General features: G+C 43.5%; 1 protein-coding gene across 20 annotated transcripts in view; it reads right to left on the reverse strand.

Annotated features, from left to right (window-relative positions):
• PTPRF (protein tyrosine phosphatase receptor type F) overlaps positions 1-19,804 on the reverse strand; it is a 623,992-nt gene that overhangs the window by 520,792 nt on the left and 83,396 nt on the right. For 19 of the 20 annotated variants that reach the window (XM_048497096.1, XM_048497095.1, XM_048497099.1 and 16 more), the window contains exon 2: positions 2,597-2,682. The exons of the other annotated variant lie outside the window; for it this stretch is intronic. The gene's annotated coding sequence lies outside the window, so the exon portion shown is untranslated. The remainder of the gene's footprint in view (positions 1-2,596; positions 2,683-19,804) is intronic. 20 annotated transcript variants of the gene reach the window in all.

The following is a 19,804-nucleotide window of genomic DNA, read 5'->3' on the forward strand; positions in this document are numbered from 1 at the left end:
TATACTAATATTTTATCAGAGGTTTCCAGACAGATACGTGAGAGCCCAGGTTTTCTTTGTTGAGAGGAGTCGTTAATCTGTCCGCTATTCTATATTCCTGGATTTTCTGGAACCATTCTTCTCTAAGTGGTAGATCCTGACTTTCCCAGTGTCTGGCAATGACAATTCTTGCCGCCGCTAGCAAACACAGCAGTTTTTTGTGTTTTTGCACATTTTTATCACCATAGTACCAGATCTCCAAGAAGTAAGTTTCTGGTAATTTCTCAAATTTATATTTTATTACGTTTTCAATGGTTTTGTGTACTTTTTTCCAACAGTTCTCTAAACTCTTGCAGGTCTACCAACAGTGGAAGAAGGAGCCCTCTTTCTCTCTGCATTTCCAACACAGAAGAAAACATGTTTTATAAATTTTGGACAATATTAATGGTGTTAAATGCCACCTGTAAAACATTTTAATGCTGTTATCCTTGATCTCTGTGGATAATGTTAATTCCATGTTATTTTTCCAAAAAGATTCCCATGTTTTTAAATAAATATTTTTGTTCAGGTTGTGTGCCCACTGGTTCATATTTTTCTTAACTAGTTCTGTTTCAATTTTTAGTTCTAAAATTAACTTATAGATTTTACTAATAGCCATTTTGTTAGATGAATTGTAAATTTGATCTAACGTGGTGTTTCTTTCCATAAAACCCCAGAGTTTTTTGCCTTCCAAATAATAGTTTTTTAATTGGAGATATGTAAACCAATGGCAGTCTTCGTTATTTATTAGTATATTATCTCTTGTTTTGAATTTGAATTCGTTGGATTCTTTAGCTAGAATGTCTTTATATTTTAACCACTCATTATTATTCTTCTCCTTAATCTTTAGGGTTTCCATCCTGGACCCACATGGGAATTCTGGTGTATATAATATTTCTAGATTTGTTCCAAACTTTGAGAGGACCCTTCCTCAACAGGTGGTCTGAAAAACCTTTTGCGTTTACATTTTTGTTTTGCAGTAGAAGAAGAAGAAGAGTTTGGATTTATATCCCCCCTTTCTCTCCTATAGGAGACTCAAAGGAGCTTGCAATCTCCTTGCCCTTGCTCCCTCACAACAAACACACTGTGAGGTGGGTGGGGCTGAGAGAGCTCTGGAAAGCTGTGACTAGCCCAAGGTCACCCAGCTGGCATGTGTGGGAGTGCATAGGCTAATCTGAATTCCCCCGATAAGCCTCCACAACTCAGGCGGGAAAGCTGGGAATCAAACCCGGTTCCTCCAGATCAGAGTATTGTAGTCTCAGTATAAATGGACCTGATATTGTACAACATCAGTGTTTAAGAAGGGCTCAAACTCCTAGCCTCACCACCATCATATCTTGGGATGGGATGATGGTTGGCAGGAGATCAAACATAACCATATCTCCATCTCTCACTGCCATACCTCCTGTGCCCCCAATTACTGGATTCCCTAAAACAATGCTAGCCTCTGATATAGGAACAAAATCTAACTCTGTCCCTCTCTAATTTAGTCATCCACACCAAACAAAGTATATGAATTTCAGCACCTTAGGCAACTTTACCCTTAAACTACCAGAGTTACTATACTATCTATACCAATTCCCACCATCCTATAAGCAGATCAGCTAACCAACTAGTTGGGGCTGACAACACAGATCGCACAGATAGTACCTTAAAAGAAACAAGTCCCACTCAATGAAGTCAGCTTTGGAGGATGTCCGTAAGCATTCAATCCGGTAGACAGATATTCCATAACACTTGGATATTTTATTAACAAATCGACACAGATAGAAGAATCCTCAGGCTCTTACAGATGGAAAAACCCCTAGGCCCCAGGTCCTCTAGAGTGCCTCTGATGTCCTCCAAGCAACTCCAGTTAGATTCCACACAATTCATGCCAAGATACTGATCTCATCACCGAATGACCACAGAATTTTGGTACGCAAGCCTCTCAACCAAATCCCAAATCCAGCAAGCAAGCCCAGTCCAGCAAAGCAAACCAGCAGCCCCCACTGGCCCAGGATCACAAGCACTCAATAACTCTTGGGTGAACACAGATAAGTGACAACTGCTGGAGAAAGCTGGCGTTGCTCCAAGAAGCCTGTCTGAGGAAGCCTGGGAATGACAAGAAGGTCCAAGGAGATCCAGGAAGCCCAGGAACACCCAAGGAGGTATGAGAACATCTGTTCTCAATTGTAAATATCCAAGAACATCCATTTTTCAATTGTGAGTATCAACCATTTTTTAAAAGGTAGTTTTTAAAATTCTGGTACAAGTTATTTGGCCACTTAGAGGGAACAACTACAGCTACTTGGGGAATTTTAAACTTGAGTATTTACCACGGTACAGATTCAGAGACACTGAAATTCATTTATAGACAAATTGCCAAGAAGCTCCTCTTCTAAGACATTTTCTGTGCTCCAAAGTTGTCAAAGATTATACCCTACTACAACAATTAATGCTTCCTCTTCTGTTTTTAAAGGCTGTCAAGCCATTTCTTTACAAACTCTGGAAGAATAACTAAGAATGTTTCATTGACATTTTATAATTTTCAATTAACAAAAAGCCTTGGCAGGACACACACATATCATATACCTACCAGACAGCAGCAAACTTTCTTGCAGCTCCGTTGTAAGCAGAGGTTGTAGGACCTTCTCACATTGATAAGACCCATCAGGTGGTTCCCTATGAAATATAAAGGGGACCAATTTCAGTAAATTATCAAAGATTCTGTAAGAAAATTATATATTCTGCCAGTCCTCAGGTCAGCATATAACATAAAGAATATTAACTGCAGCCCCTGTGAACAGCCAGCATATTTGCCAAACTGTCATTAGAATAAACCCTTTTAGACATGACACTATCATAAAGTGTTTTATGTTGTCAAATGAAATATTGATAGTATATAAGAGTTACCATAGGCATTTACTACGTTGATTTGGTACCTTGTCAACTTGGGAATCAGCATTAAGTATTCTGTGATGATTTCTTGTGATCTTTTTGACATGTAGTCATGGGCTGACTGGGACAGAAAAATGACCTGAAAGTGAGGGAGAGGTAACCTGCCTGCACTACCCCAACCTCATGGAAGGAGGCAGGAAGATGGGGCCTGTATATCAAACTGAATGTCTCTTTCTTCAACATGGTTTGGGCAGACCTAGAGTGTCCACTATGTGAGCCTTGTGCTGACAAGGTGCCACTGCCTCTTTCTCCCACCCTAGCTAGACTCTGCTTCTCATGAGCAGGGGCCCTTGATTGGTCCAGCCCAGGTGAGAGGAGGCCATTTGTCCACCAGAGAAATCCAGGTGGCTATAATGGTCAACCCATCCCTTCACATAATATTCTGAACATCTGCATCAAGCTTACAGAGATCCAAAGGAGGTATAAATGTCTCCTCTGGATCAGGTCGATGGCCCCCAGATGAGGTGTGTTTAGTCTTCCTGGAACCATGTTTGTCCTTTTTGGGCTTTCTTAGGGGCTGGTTCAGTAGAAAACAATGGAACTGAACATTTGTGTGAAGCAGCAACAGCATGGGCAGAGTGCAACCTTTCGCCTGGAACTGAGAATGGATCCAAGGAAACCAAGTGGCAGGAATGGTGTGGATCAGTGAAGCAGGGTGGGGGACAGGGGATGGATGAGGCCCTTAATGAGGAAGGCACAGACTGGCAGGAGGAGACCCCAGGGGTGGTGCAGCCCGTGGGCAAGGTCTTTTCCCAAAGTGCAGAGGTGTAGCTGGACCAGAGTGCCTCGTGAGAACAACACTTCCCATGAGACCTTGGAGCTCACAAGGTCTCCTGGGAAATGTAGTTCCCACAAGGCAGTTTTCAGCTTGAAGGGAACAGGCCACTTCTCCAGCCTGCACTATTTCAATAAGATAAGTGTGAGAGCGGAGGGGCGCTGTGGGGGGGAGTGGGGTGCCGCGGGGGGGCAAATTTTCCAGGCATGTGCCCGGTGCAACATGACCCCCTGGCCCCCTGGTAGCTTCGCCTCTGCCAAAGTGCAGCCTTCAGTCAAAAGGCTCTGTTGGAGCGATCCTTGTGAGTAAAAAGATTGGCAAGCCTGCATATTGTGAGCCTCTTCCAAACACAACAAGCAACAGACATGTTCATCACTCTGAGACATCTTTGTAGAGCACTGAGAGCATTTTTAAACACCAGCTTAGTTGCCATGATGCAAAGAGTTCGGGCAACGACAGAGGACCAGCTAGAGAAATGCTGCTGAAAAGGAACAGTGCTAGGTCAGCGAAAACCATCTCAGTACTATCCACAGACGAAGAACTTACACATGGAGCTCAAAAAAGAACAACTCTGGCAAGCGGTGGCAAAAAAATGAACTGAGGGGAGATCCTCCAGATCTCATGACAATTTGAGCAGGAAGGAGCCGTCACATCACGACTGGGAGCTGCCATACAGCACTCTCTTTTGTTGCAAGTAGCTTGTAAAAATCTGCTGAACTGCAGGCCTGGATGCAGACAGAGTCCTGATGTAGGACTGCACTGAAGGCTGATGATGAACTTATATTTATCATCAGATGAGAAGAGTTAGAATCAGCACCAAGAATTCTTAGTATTTTTTTCAACAGTGTTTGTTCTCACTCAAATCTGCTACAGACACTGTTAAGTCTACAAGCCTTGTACTTGCAGGGATGACTAATTAAAACACATAACTTTAATGCTGCAGAGGAATCGTTCAATAAAGGTCAATGTTTTCTTCCTACAAATTTTTGCCTAAACCAACAGGATGCTAGCTGCAGCCTCCATCAGAAATTTGCAAGTGCTCGTGCACCCTTTACTTGACATTTCAGGTTTACCTGATGGCTGATGGTAAAATGCTGGTTTATGAGCTGAAGACAGCTTTATTCATTAGAGGGCAATGTTCCCCTTAGGTGAAAGAGTGAGATTATATGACACACTTTAATCCTTTCTCAGTTTTGGAAACGGGTACATCACAGTACATCCTGGAAGCTAGTAAAATGCAGGCAGGTTTGCTTTTACATTAAGTTACACACAAGGTGTAACAGTCAAATTAACTGGAAATTTACCACACACTAATAAAGCATGTAAAATGCTCCATACCCTCTCCTTAAAAACAGTGGGTAATTTCATTTACGGAAAACAATTCCATTATTAGATATTATGCCTGGTCTACACAAACTAGAACAAATCAGTATATTGCACTAATAAGGGCTAGCAGTCTAAACAGACGGAATTTCTTTTCAATTTACTTTATAAAAATGTATTTTCACAGATAACAGAGCTAACCAAAAAGTTTATCCTGATTTCAGAAAAGTAACTAATTTATGTCAGGCACATTGTAGATATCATGAGCCCCAAATATATACCAGAAACCGGCTAGGCTCATCTTGGGTTTTCAGTATCATACTAGAGACAAATTGTACCGTTGGAATTGTCTAATACCTGATTAAAGGACCTGTATGCTTGTTTAATTATTATGACAATAATATGCGCCTGACATAAATCAACTACTTTTCTGAAGTCAGAATAAGCTTTTTGGACAGCTGTTGTTATCTGTGTAAATACATTTTTTATAAAGTAAACTGGAAAGAAATTCAGTCTGTTCTGACTGCTAGCCTTTATTAGTGCAATATACTGATTTGTTCTAGCTACAGTTGCAATCACAACGGGGGTCAGAGGGCAGCATGAGCGGGCCTCCCTGTCCCTGCAGAGCTCCACAGGGAGGGAAGGTAAGTGTGGGGAAGGAAAATGGAGGCGCCTCCATGAAAAATACATCATGCAAAAGTTGTTTAACTACAGCTTGGAGTGAGACTTCATTGACAAACAGTGGTTTGCAATTGCTTGGCAAACCAGAATCAGAAACTGGAGTTTGAAATGTGTCAGTAAAGGTAAATTCAGATTTCAATTCCAGGAGAGAAAATAGTTAAAAGGCTATTTTAGCTAAATACAGAAATCATGTTAAGCATGATGATGTTTTCACTTTCTGGTACCTACTACTTGGCAAAAAGTATACAATTATTACAGTTACTATACAGTTGCATAGTATATACAATCATAACTAAATGCTACTGCCAAAGAAGCCCAAGTTCAGCAAATGTAATTTTGCGCTTGAAATTAGCAACTTTGTCACTTTAGCTATTTCACTGAAGGCTACTAACTTGCGATAGTTCTGCAATACCACCAGTTCTAGAAATTATTTAATTTACATCTTAAATTATACAACTTTCTGTTTGAAATACAGGATAGACTCTAAACTCTAGTAGGAAGGCATGTATTTTTAACTGACAGCTCCAGCCATAGCAATGTAACATGGAAATCCCTTGCAAAAACGTTGAGATGCATAGAACTCTGTAAAAGTTAACCAGCAGCCTGAAATCAATAACAAGTTCATAATTTGACAAAGGAGATTAAATGATGCTCCGCAAATTACTATCAGCATTCTTCTAGCAAATTCAATGAGGTGATAAAGGCAGGATATTATGCTGACAGATGCCGAATGCCTTACATTAAAATATTGGCACACGAAATGTGGTCTTCTATTTTTCTTATAACAGCAAATTTTAATAGATGACAAACTCAGTTCTTTTGTGCACTGAAGAGGAAAGAACTAGAATATATATAAATGGGCACCAGAAAAGGAAAGTTAAAATCATGCACCACAAGGGAATCTAAACATCAAAATTAAATAACAATTAGGTTCCTCTACTACTCACATTTCAGAATTGTTCTAAGAGCGCACATAAAATAGTGAAATATCCTGCCCCTGTTCTAAAATTTACACAAGTAAAGCTCAACATACAACATGAAAAGTTACAGCATGTTCTTTGGGCAGTTCAACTGGCATACTGACTAGCTTCTCCAGACTTCATCTTTTCTATCTGATGTATCCTCAATGATTATATTAACAGTTTGCTCTGTGTGTGCCGTGGCTATAGTGCCGCTTCCCTTGATATTTCCCAGTGGTTGTTCCAAGGTTTGATAGATGGAACATATTATTTTTAGAAAGATCTGTAATCTTAAATTCAATGTTGTACATTTTACACTGTTGAGTTGAATTTGAAGCATGCTAGTATGCTTGCCGGCTGCCACCATTTCTTTTCCTGGGGGAGCAGGGGAGTGCAACCTGCTACTTCAGTACTCAACCCTTGCCCACTGTGGCTCATAGTATCCAGCCAAATTGGATTGTGAGGTTGGGTCCAAGGAGTAGTAAATGATTCAAAAAAGATAGCTTCAACAATTGCCTTGAAAGAGGTTATGCTGAGAACCATCCGTAAGAAACCCTCCTGGGTCTTCAAGATAAAAATAAATATTAGCCTCTAGGCAAATATCCCTTTCTTGGGCAAAATTTTTGCACAAAAGCCAGTAAACTGAAACTCAGTCCAGCTACAAATGTGGTGCTCACAAGTGATGACAAAGCAAATCAAGAGCTGAAAAATCTTGCCTGATCTAGATGAGATTAAGGAGATATACAGTTTGGGGAGCGCTTTCAGATTCAGGGTCAGATTTCCCCAATTGCACATAATATGTGCTCACCCACAGCCTTTCTTTGAGAGGTATGATTTGGCCAGTTACTTAAGCTCAGTTACTTAAGCTCATTCAAACAAAATGTTTGAATGAGCTTAAGTAACTGAGCTTAAGTAACTGGCCAAATCATATCTCTCAAAGAAAGGCTGTGGGTGTGCACCAAGCTCTACATGGGACTATCTTTAAAGACCGTTTAGATTCTAAACCTTAGAAGCTTCAACTGGCACATGGTGAGCATCAAGAATGCTTCCCAGGATGAGTAGCAGAGCTCATGTTGTGTTAATTTTAAAATATTTGCATTGGCTAGTTTGTTTCCAGAAACCATTCACAGTGTTTGTCACTCCCTTTAAACCTGTATGTGGTCATGTGAAAGAACTACCATAAGGGCTATCTCTTCCCATATGAGCTGGCTCACCATTCATTTCCTCTTCAAAGGCTCTGCACCTTCAAAGGCTCTGTGCCTTTTCACCAGCTGAAGCAAGGTTATGGGGTCTTTTATGTGATGAGGATGAAACTATGGGAGTAGACTATAGAAGAAAAATGATAAGCTCACTTCTCAAGCGGTGACAAAGAGAAGATGGAATTGCTCAAATCCTGGTTCAGCATGTCTGGGGTTACTGGAATGGACAATGGGGGAAGAACTGTCATTTCTTGCAGCGTGGAGAACCATAGCCACCTGGTTCTGACATCGTAGACCCTGCCCTTTCTAAATTGATGATGCAGGTCCCTGAGGTCAGGCTAGATTTGATCTGAAGAGGAACCTGTATTGTTCAATCCTTCTGGTCCATAATATCCAACTGGACCAGGTATAGAAACCATTTTAAGGGTCTGATGTGCAGTCTTCCCCACTGGATGGAATTTATGGTGGAAATCAATCAACCCATTAGCTTGGCCAATTGCATTAAGGGAGATGGTCTGCTTTGTATGACTAAGGTTGCCAGAGCCTTGATCTTTTTCACCTTGAAAGTCAGAAGGAAGATAATGTTGTGTGAAGAATCTATAATGGCTCCCATGTGCTCCAATCTCTGTGTGAGAGTCAGGGAGCTCTTCTAGAAATTTATCATGAAGCCATGTTGTTGTGTGTCTGCAATCAATTCGTCTCTGGAGGAAGACCTTATAAGTAGGTTGTCCAAGTACTGATGCACATGAATCCCCTGCTGAGGTACTTTTGTATAGGAGTAAGTAGGATCTTTGAGAACACCTAAGGAGCTGTAGACAACCAGAAAGAGGGCACCCTAAATTGATAATGAAGGTCATTTATCCATCCATCCATCCATCCATCCATCCATCCATCCATCCATCCATCCATCCATCCATCCATCCATCCATCCCTTTCCCCAAGGGTCTCAGGGTGGGTTACAAGTTAAAACACATTAAAACAGATAAAACAGAACATTAAAAGTTATAAAATGCCTTCCAATATTCCAACACAATTAAGTAATAAATAATGTATAAAAGTAGATGGTTGATTTCAGCAAGGCATGTAACAAAGTCTCACATAATATTTTGGTTAGCAAACTGATTAAATTGGGGGAGATTCACAGCTGGTTGGGGAACAGTACTCAAAGAATGATCTATCATGCCACTTCATAATCCTGGAGGAAATTCTTGAATGGGACATTTCCCCCCGCATTCATCAACATTTTTATCATTGCCATGGGTGAAGAGAATCATATTTGGAATGAGACTTTTTAATGACGAAGCATTACCACCATCTAAATTACCTGCATATATTGAAGACATGGTCTCTCTGTGTAAAAGGCCATCAAGTCACAGCTGTCTTATGGCAACCCTATAAGGACTTCAAGGCAAGAGACTAACAAAAAAGTGGTTTGTCGTTATTCTCTGCACAATAGTCCTAGTGGTCTTCCACTAAATTATTAACCAGGGCTGACCTTGCTCAATTTCTGAGATCTCACAAGATCTGGTTAGCCTGGGCCATCTAGGTCAGGTGGCAGACACTATCTGCCTGCACTTATTGCAAATGCATTGTATGAGATTTTATTCTACTGATGAGTCTTGCAGGAAAAAAGGGAAATATGAATCAGACCAGCTGGTTATGAGGTTTTGGGGAAGTACTGACAGAAACTGTGCTTGATTTCAGAGTTTACACCATGTGGGGAATGGCTTACACTATGGTGATCTGATCTTGATTCCCCCCTAATACACTGTTTTTATACTAGAATATCTTATATATTGAATTTTGAAATAATCTGCCATTTTCACTAAAAAGTATGTACCAAATGGTACTGCCTGATGACAGCATTTGTTTAAAATACTGTGTCTTTTTTGAAAAGAAAAATATTTGAATGATACTTGAATTAAAGATACATGAGTGGCTAAGGTGATCCAATTCAGTGACTCTTGTTCTGTGTTCATGCATCCCAATAAGTAATCTTTGCAAAGTTTATTACTGTTTCACTGCATGGCACCAATATACAAATGGTTTTAATATTGTTGCATTTTGGTTTGCTGTTGCTCTAACTGAAGTTTATTGTAACTTGTACAAGGAAACAAGGTTTGTTGTATGTCAAAAAACCCTTTAAAAGCATTCATTATTAGACATGACTTTTATTTTCTAAAATGTGTAATACAGTTATTCCTTCTATTCTTAATTTGTACTGCTATGTAATAGTTAATGGGCAAAAGCTACCAGGTTTCAGCAGTAAAGGGAGATAAAAGAATACATACAGACTGGGCTCATTCTTGTAATCCCAAACGCACAGTCTAACCACTGATATTCTTATCATTATTCAATCCAATTTGCAAAACCTGCCAACTTTGAAAGGAAAAAAACTATAATTCTTGTGTGGACTGCTAATACCGCACCAAAATTGTCTTCCCAGACAAATCTACAGAATGTTCACTATATAGAAATAGCCTTCTTTGATAATTGAAAATACCACCAAAATGAATTCAATACAATTTATCAATCACAAGTAAAGAAAAATTAGAATGTTTATCCTTGTTGTCTTGTCCTAAAATTTGCTAGCTGCCTGCTACATTTGTCACATTAAATTTTCTTCCATCACTTGTCAGTTACAGATATAAACTAATTTCTTTTTATTCCCTACTATTGACCCACCCAGAAGCAAGGGCAGAATGGCAATCCAAACATCTGTTCATAGAGGATGCTGCATAATGAACAGCAAGACAGTTTATAAATAGAATGTCTCTTTTTTTAAAGTTTCACTGGATTCGCCTTATCTCCGCCCACCACCACTCCGCTAAAAGGGCACATATAGAAGGGATCCACAGACAAGTGACACGAGTGATTAGAATCCTGGAGATGTTTACACATGGAAAAAGATTTAAAAGATAAGGGCTCCTCATGCTTCAGAAGGAGGTGAAAAGCAAGAAGCTTACCAGAGATATCAAAACAGTGAAGAGCAAGAGATTCATTGCACAGGCCAGGATCTTTATTTTACAAATACATACAATAAACAGTGCAACCTTGACTCTCCTTTCCTGTTTCAAGAACCAGAATGACTCCAGTCTCCATGTAGCTACAGTATGTTACTGAGATCATTGGTTTAGACACCACAGGAATTTGAAAAACTTGATTGTTACATCCTAATCACTAACCAATTCTGAGAAATAAAGGTGAGAATGAGGCCCAAAACTTCTCTGGCTGGTTAAAGAAACTGTTTGACATTGATTCTTAGAATCAATAGAATGGAAAAACAGGCAATTCACCCTCATCAGTGGAGGAAGAGCCAAGACTGAAATGATTCCCTTCAGTGATTCCAGGATGTAGACAGTGCCATTTTGCACCAAATAATGAAGAGTAATGGTACATACTCTTACCTCTTTTGGAAAAGCAGGAATGCTAGTAACTGAAATGGGAAAGTGAGGCCCTTTCCGCACGGGGCCAAAAACAGCGGCCCAGGGACGGAAAAACACCGGTCCCTGGGCAGCCGTTCGCACAGGCAGCTGCTGTAATGCAGCAGTGCTGTCCCAGGTGTGGCTCAGTGAAGGCGCGCTTCCACCTCCCTTCCCAAGGGAGGTTTTTGGAAAGCAGCGCCTTCCCATCCCCCTCACCTCTCCTCCAGCGTTGGTCTGGAGGGCTGCTGAGACCCGCCCACGCTGCCTTCCGACCCCTGGAGGTCGGAGGGCAGCATGGACGGGTCCCTGCAACCCTCCAGACCGATGCTGGAGGACGAGGTGAGTGAGGGGGGACGCAGAAGAGGAGCCGCCTCTTCTGCACTGGCCTCTGCAAGGGCCACTCGCACGCTCCCGTGCAAATGGCCCCCTCCCCTCCACCGGCATAATTCCTGCCGGTGGAGGAGCGCCCTTTCCGCTGTGTGGAAAGGGCCTGAGTTTCCAGTTCCCATTTACCTTTCCCCCTTCTACCATGTAAGGATCATTTCACCCATTATATGACAGTAAACCCAGTTTTACCACCTGGCACACACTTGACAGGGAGCTATAGTCAATTGTGGCATTTTGTCAAGAATACCTGGTGAAATACATTTGTTGAAATCATACAGTACAACTTTAGCTGACTATAGCTGTATCTCTGATAAATCCAGAAAATGTAAAATGTGGAGGAACTTTGGCTGTTCGCGCATGGGCGGAAAACAGCGCCCTAGGGATAGTAAAAACACCACCCCTGCGGTGCTGTTTGCGCCGTGCTCGCCCCTGCCAAGCAGCGTGATGACGATGCTTATGAAACTCGCTCCGAGTAAGGTTTTTCAAAAGTGGTGTCTTCCTGCCAGCATGGTGCGAAGCGCACTAGCGTGAGGGTGCCGCTTTTGGCCCCTCCAGTTTCCTGTTCACCTACCTCTCCTCCCTGCGCAGCTCTGGATGGCTGAAGGGACACACCCACACTGCCCTCCATCTCCCAGAGGTCAGAGGGCAGCGTGGGTGTGCCCCTCCAGCCATCTAGAGCTGCGCAGGGAGGAGAGGTAGGTGAACGGGACGACCAGCAGGATGGAGCCACTTCTGCAGGTCGCAGCAGCCTCGGTGCTGCCCGCACGAGACCATGCGAACAGTCTTGTGCGTCCACCGGCATGAATTATGCCGGTGGAGAGCCGTTTTCTGCCACTGTGCAGAAACGGCCTTTGACTGCAGTACTGCAGCTTACCACTCTGTGCTTTATGTGAGGACTACGTAGGACTTCACAAGGATTTTGTCCATTTTTTTTGGCCTCACTTATTTGAAGATTAGGACAAGATTCCACAAACCCTTAGTGACATGTTAGAATGATACCTAGAAATTTCACTGTATTTTTGACTCAATTTTATATCTTAACTTGGTTGTCACGGGTCCTCTTCCCTCCTGAAGGTAGTAAGGAGAGAAGCCAGCTGGACAAGCACTTTCTTTCTCCCTCTCTTCCTTTGGGGAGACAGGACCTTTCTCCTTGGCCTTTTTAAATTCCCAGTCCACCCCTAGCTTCACCCCCCCCCCCTCATCAACAGGGATATGATATTCATGACAGCAAAAACATAATATAACATTCATATTGCATTAATACATCTTAAGTAATGGAAGCTGGAGCCCTGGAGAAGTGTTTATCTTGAGAATAGCTTCGCTGAATTCCCAGCAGTCCCCTTGGATATATTTGTAGTTCTGCCTTTTTTAAACACAACTCTCTGTTCTACAAAATTGGGTTAGAGAGCTTTCTGTTGCAGTGATGACAACAATGGTTACCCGTATACATATTTATACAATACAACACTTTTGTCGTAATGTTAATAAAATTACAAGGAACTATGAAGAGTGTTTTAAGAGTGGTTCAAGTATGGGTATAAATGTATAACTAGTATGGATAACAAATATGGATGTAGAACAAGTATGGATATAAATGTAACTAGCTGTGGAAAATTGAATAACAGTGATGTAGAAAGAGAATCAGGCCACTTATTGTGAGACTAGCAATAAAGCCCATTGAGCGAGAAAATACAATGGGCTCTAGAAAACTGTAGTTTGCAAAGCTGGATCCTGACTTTACAAAGGGGGGGAGGATAACAGGATGCCTATGACATGGTTAGAGTTCTCCCCATCTCCATAGACCCCCCCTGCCCATTTGCAAAGCTGGATCATGGCTTTGCAAAGGAGAGGAAGCTTTCAGGGTGCCTGTGAAGATGGGGAGAGTTCTCCCCACCTCCATAGGCATGCCCCCCATTTGCAAAGCCAAATCACAGCTTTGCAGAAGAGGGGGAGTCAGTAGGGGCCTGTGAAGATGAGGTATCTCCATAGGCGCACGCACGCACACACACCCACACACACTGTTTGCAAAGCTGGATCCTGGCTTTGAAAAGGTAGGGGGGAACCCAGCAGGGTGCCTGTTGCCTTCATGCAGCTGTTCTAGCAACAGCATCCACTACTCTTGGAGTGTAGTCCTTGCCCCTCTGGGAGGAGCTGGAACCTGGGACCTTCAGCATGGCCGTGGACTACACTCCTCACTATCCCCCATTTTTTCTGGTTTGTCATTGGGAACACCCTGCTCAATTATATAGTACGATTAGTTTGATAACCCACTCCAACATAGTCTTCCATTGGCTGCTGTAGATAGGATTCAGAACTTGAATTCAACTCTGATCTGTTATCTTACAATAATGTACACGCACACAAACTGCCCACCTGACTGGACTTTAGAAATATTTTAAAAACAACAATGGCTAAGCTTACCTGCTGATATATCTGTGAGCAAAAGGAATCAGCCTGAGTCTCAAATCTGAAGAGCAAAAACTTTAAGATGTTAAAATTTACGATCTTAATGTTCTTTATGTGTAGACAAACTATACAATTGTAAGTGAGAGGCGCATGGCTCCTGCATGGCACACAGAAGGTCCACAGAATCTCCAGTTAAAAGTATCAGTTAGTAGGTGACGTGAAAAACCTTGACATCCTGACACCCTGGGGAACTGCTGCCAGTCTGGAGCCGACAATATTGACTTTGTCTAGAATACAGTGAAATTTATAGGTGTTGGATACAGTATAAAGCAGCTTCATCTGTGTGTGTGAGTGTACACACACACGCAATGTTCAGTAGTTTTTACAACACATACAACTCTGCAATAGAAAATTTTACACAGTATTTTTTCATATCATACTGCACAATAGCTGATATCCCTTGCCATACCCACTTGAGTGACAGGAAAGTTGGTCCAAAGCATCAGTCTTATATATGAGCAAAAACGATTATATAATGTGACTAAGTACACATACCATTCAAGCCTACTACCCTGTTTCCCCGAATATAAGACAGTGTCTTATATTAATTTTTGCTCACAAAGATGCGCTATGTCTTATTTTCAGGGGATGTCTTATTTTTCCATGAAGAAGAATTCACATTTATTGTTGAACAAAAAAATGAACATTTATTATATACTGTACAGTAGTTGTCATCACAAACCAGCATAACTAGACAAAATGTGAATCCTATCAAGAATTTATTGTTACTACTTGTACCATTATTTCTATGTACAACCATCTATGGTACATTTACTGATCCCGATATTTATGAACACAAAGCAAAATTTATTCAATGACAGTCATGTCATCATCTTCTGGAACATCATCATAACAATCCAAACCCTGAATTTCCTGGTGAATTTCTTGTGACTCCAGTTCTTTCAGAATCATTGGCCCAAATCTTTCATGTCTAGCAATAGCACTGTCCTTAAATGAGTACTTCTTGTCAAGGTAGCCTGCTCGTAGTGCATTCGCAACGCAACTGTCAGTGATTTTCTCCCATGAATTCTTCACCCAAGTCACAACCTCTTGCAGTTTAGGCTTCGCAAAGTTTCCATGCTGATTTCTCTCCATTCTATTTTCAATGTAGTCATTAATTTCCATGTGCAAGTTGTCCTTGAATGGCTTGTTTATTGCAAGATCAAGAGTCTGGAGATAGGCCGTCATTCCTGCGGGAATCATTATTTGATCTATTTTTCTTTCGTGAAGAAATTTCTTCATGTCTTCATGTGTGTGCTGGCTGCATCCCAGACTAGCAGACCTCTTTGGCTTCCTCGCATAACAAGCGGCAGCATTAAATCGACCCACTTTCTTATAACTGCTTGTGTGGCCCAGGCTTTTTCAGTTTCAAGAATAAACATGTCCGAAACACATTCAATCTTATCCTTCTTGCCCTTGGAAATTATTAAAGGTGGGACTTTAGTACCATCCAGACGAATTGCCAAAATACAGGTAACACGTGAACTTTCGTAATCAGTGGAGGGAATGTACACTGAGGAGGCACCGTGCTGTTCAATTGTTGTTTGAGATGTTTGGCCCATAAACACTGCAGTTTCATCCATAGCAATCATGTTGGAAAGATCGTATTTAGAGAAGTCGGCATCATCAATAAAGGACTTGAACGCAAATGCACGTTTAATAATTTCAGCATCTTCCACCCTAAACAGCGTTGTGGATCTTCTTAAAGACAGTTCATTTCGCTGAAGGAACCTATCCAGCCAGCGATGGGACGCTTTGAATTCTTCGGGGGCTATTTCGAACTGTGGTGCCATTGCAAGGGCAAATTCTTGAATCTGAGCCCTACTCACAACCAAAGCCTTTGCTCTCCTGTCAACAACCCATTCACAGATCAGGTCTTCCAGCTCAGAAAATAATGGTTGCCGTCTAATCTGATCCACACTTAGCGGCTTTTAGCATTTCCCTTTGTCCACTTTGTTGGATTGAGGTTACCATAATCTGCTTCTGCGCCATTTTTTGGACCAATCCCGGATATTCAACATCTTCTCTTTGCAGAAAGCAGTAAGATTTTTGCCCCAAGATTCGTCCACGATTCTTTTCTTGTAGTCGACGGAATAGCTCTTTCTTTTTGCACTCATATCTAGGGGTAAAAATATACCAGCACTGTTTATTTCTTGTACTGTAGACCTTCAGCAAAAAAGCAGACACCCCCTAAAGAATCAAAGTGACACACTGGTTGCCTGACTCACACACAGGGCCACAAAAAATAAGGGCTGTAAAGTACCTGGCTCCCACACACTGTCTGGAGACTGTAACGATCTTCCACAGCAGTTCCAGTGCTAGGGACCCCATAGTGCTATCCAAAATAGAGGCGAGAGAGAGCAAATTTATTACATGTTAGAGACCCTTCTCTATGTAGCAGTACTTTACTTGGCTGGTGTGGATGCCACCTCCCCAGGTCCTGCAGGTGGGATTTGTGCCTTCCTCCTTCCCTATCTGGGGTGGTCTTGTCCCTGTCTGAGACCCGGTTTTCGGGAGTCTGTCATTCAATAAGGCTGTTAGCCACAGAGTGATTGCTGTCCCACCCGTCTTCCAGACTGCAGGATGTCCCGGGGTTGTTGAAGAGGCACCACCCAGGGTTTGCCTCTTCCCTAGATACCCTCCCTCTTTTCCCCTCCTTCTGACTCTCAGGGCACGAATTCCCCCTTCCCTTCCTGGTAGCCCTTTCTTGCAGTTTCTCTCTGTTCTCTCCCTGTCTTGCTTCGTCTTCTCTCTCCCCCCTTGCATTTCTCTCTCTTCTGTTTTGGCTCCCTCTCTCTGCTCCGTTCTCTCTCTCTTTCCTTCTGACTTTCTCCCTGCTCCGTTCACTCTCCTTCCTCCACCCCAGGCGCCTCCTGCTTGCCCCAAGCTGTCCCCTCCCGGCCGGACTGGCTGCACGCCAGCCTCCCCCGTCTCATCCCGCCCGCTTTCTTGACAGCCCAGTGACCCTTCCTCCCCCTCTTGGAAGACTCGAGGGGGCTTGGGCTGAGCTGTTACTAGGCTCTGAAGTGAGCTGCAGGTTAGGGCTGCTAAGTCCTGAGAGGGGGAACTCCCGTCCGCCTCTTCCATCTCCTGCATGAACAACCACACCCTAAACCTCAAAAGTCACTCTTTGCTTCTTCCAGCAGGGGCCTAAAAGTAAGCTAATTCTCCTACTGGCCTAAGCTTGGCGGTGCATGCTGCAGAATCCAACACCGCCCCAGGAGCTGTTTGGTCCCCCTTCCCCACTTCAGCCCGTGCATGCAGAAAGCCGACCAGTGCGCCTTGCAAACTTGTGGCATGACCGTGGGAGGGACCCATTGCCAAAACAAAGCCCGGCCTGGGCCAGTCTTTCCAACCAACCCAAATGTGCCCAGGCCCGGGGCAAGTTACGCAGTTTTGCATCTCCAGGCATCCCTTGCAAAAAAAATGGGAGGGAGCAATACCCACGATCCTTCCAGCTGCTTGTAACGCAGGGCGATGCTTGCAAGTTGCAACCCTCGGGCCGTTGTGGGGGGTGCAAGGGAAGGCTGCAACTTTGGGGTCTTTTGCAAGCTGAAGCTTGCAAACTTGCAGGAGTGTGGGGAAGGAGGGAGGAGGTGGTGGAGAAGCGGGCTGGTAAACAAGAGGAGGAAGAAGGAGCCCTGCGTGGTGCTTGGTGAAGCTCCTGACCACCGCCTCCACGCACCTCCCTCAGCACAACAGGCGTCCCTGTCATCATCCCTCCTGGGGAGATAGGGGCAGGAGCAGCGGGCGTGGGAGAGGCAGCAAGAGGTGGCGGAGGGGCAGCGGCGAGGCCCCAAGGTGAGCCCGAGCCTTGCAGGCGTGGAGGGGAGAGGGAAGGCAGCAGCAGCCCACTTGCTCCTGTGCCTGGGCTGCTGCCATCGCTGCCGCCGGCGAGCCCCACCAGCCAGAAACAGAGGCTGGACTGGCCCTCGGGCGCAGGTTTAAATGCCCACTTGCTGCTCGGCCAGCTAGCTCTGGGGAGGCGGGCAACAGCGTCTCAAAATATTAGAAGGGTTTTTTTTAACTTACTAGAAGAAGAGGAGGAGTTTGGATTAATAAACCACCTTTCTCTCCTGTAAGGAGACTCAAGGTGGCTTTCAAGTAGAAGGCGAGAGGGAGAAAAGAGGCACGACGACCTTTCCCAACGTGCACAAAGAAGCTGCTCTTTCCTCGGTGGCCCGAGGTTTCTTTCTATGGGAAAGAAAGGCGGGGTAAAAAGCCAAACGTTGCTGTTGCTGGTGCACTTCCTCCAGGGGCCGCTCCACAGCTTCCTGCTCTGGTGTTCTGTTCCGTGGCGGGCAAACAAAAACTTTGCTACGCCTCATTTTCGGGGGGTGCCTTATATTGATCACTTCAGCAAAACCTCTACTATGTCTTATTTCATGGGTATGCCTTATATTCGGGGAAACACGGTAGGTTAATCAATATCATGGATTTCTGTCCCACTACAGACACTAAATTAGCATAACAATTTCCATATCTTTGTTAACCTTTATTACTACAGAGATTAATTGTCAGAATCCACAATTTGTATCTGGGTTTGGGAGCCAAAACGTCTTCTACAAGCCAGCTGGAAAGTCCGATCGTTCCACAATATTATCTGTAGAAATCCAAAAATTCCTAGACTAACCAGACCTTTCACAAACAGAACAAATAGTTTATTAAAAAAAAATAGGACTTTTGGATTTATCATTCATTCATTCATTTATTTATTTATTTATTTTATTAGATTTAGTATACCGCCCTATCCCCGGAGGGCTCAGGGCGGTGAACAATATAAAATATTATATATAAAAATATACATACAATTTAAAACAGTTACATTCTAAAAGCATGTCCCATGAACCCATATACGACCCTCCCCAGAAAGGAATAGTGGGTCTTGTTGATGTTAAGGACTGTCGGAGGTGGAAAAACGCAACCCGGGTTATATGGGTCGCCTGGGTCTTCATTGAAAGAGAAGAATCCAGGTGGACCCCCAGGCTGTGAATTGAGGAGGTCGGCGCCAATGTGACCCCCTCCCACACCAGCGGCTGGAAATCCCCAATCTCTCCTCCCCAACCGAGCCAAAGGATATCTGTCTTCGATGGATTAAGTTTTAACCTGCTCTGTTGTAACCAACCAGCAACAGCCTCCAGACAATGCTGTAGAGCTGCAGGGGCGGCGGCAGCTCCCCCCTCCATCAGCAGAATGAGCTGAGTGTCATCAGCATACTGATGGCAGATCAGCCCAAATCTCCATACCAACTGAGCAAGGGGTCGCATATAGATGTTAAATAACAGTGGGGACAACAATGCCCCCTGAGGCACACCGCAATGAAGTGGGCATCTCCAAGAAGCTTTGTCCCCACACCACACTTGCTGACTCTGCCCTCGGAGGAACGAGACAATCCATTGAAGGACAATGCCCCGGACCCCGGAGGCGGCCAGGCGGTGGGTCAAAAGGTCGTGGCCGACCACATCAAATCCTGCGGTGAGATCTAACAGCACCAACAGCGCCGATCCGCCTTGGTCTAGTTCAGTGGTGGCGAACCTTTGGCACTCCAGATGTTATGGACTACAATTCCCATCAGCCCCTGCCAGCATGGCCAGCAGGGGCTGATGGGAATTGTAGTCCATAACATCTGGA

Source organism: Sphaerodactylus townsendi, linkage group LG05 (genome assembly GCF_021028975.2).
Source record: "Sphaerodactylus townsendi isolate TG3544 linkage group LG05, MPM_Stown_v2.3, whole genome shotgun sequence".
Lineage (NCBI taxonomy): Eukaryota > Metazoa > Chordata > Lepidosauria > Squamata > Sphaerodactylidae > Sphaerodactylus > Sphaerodactylus townsendi.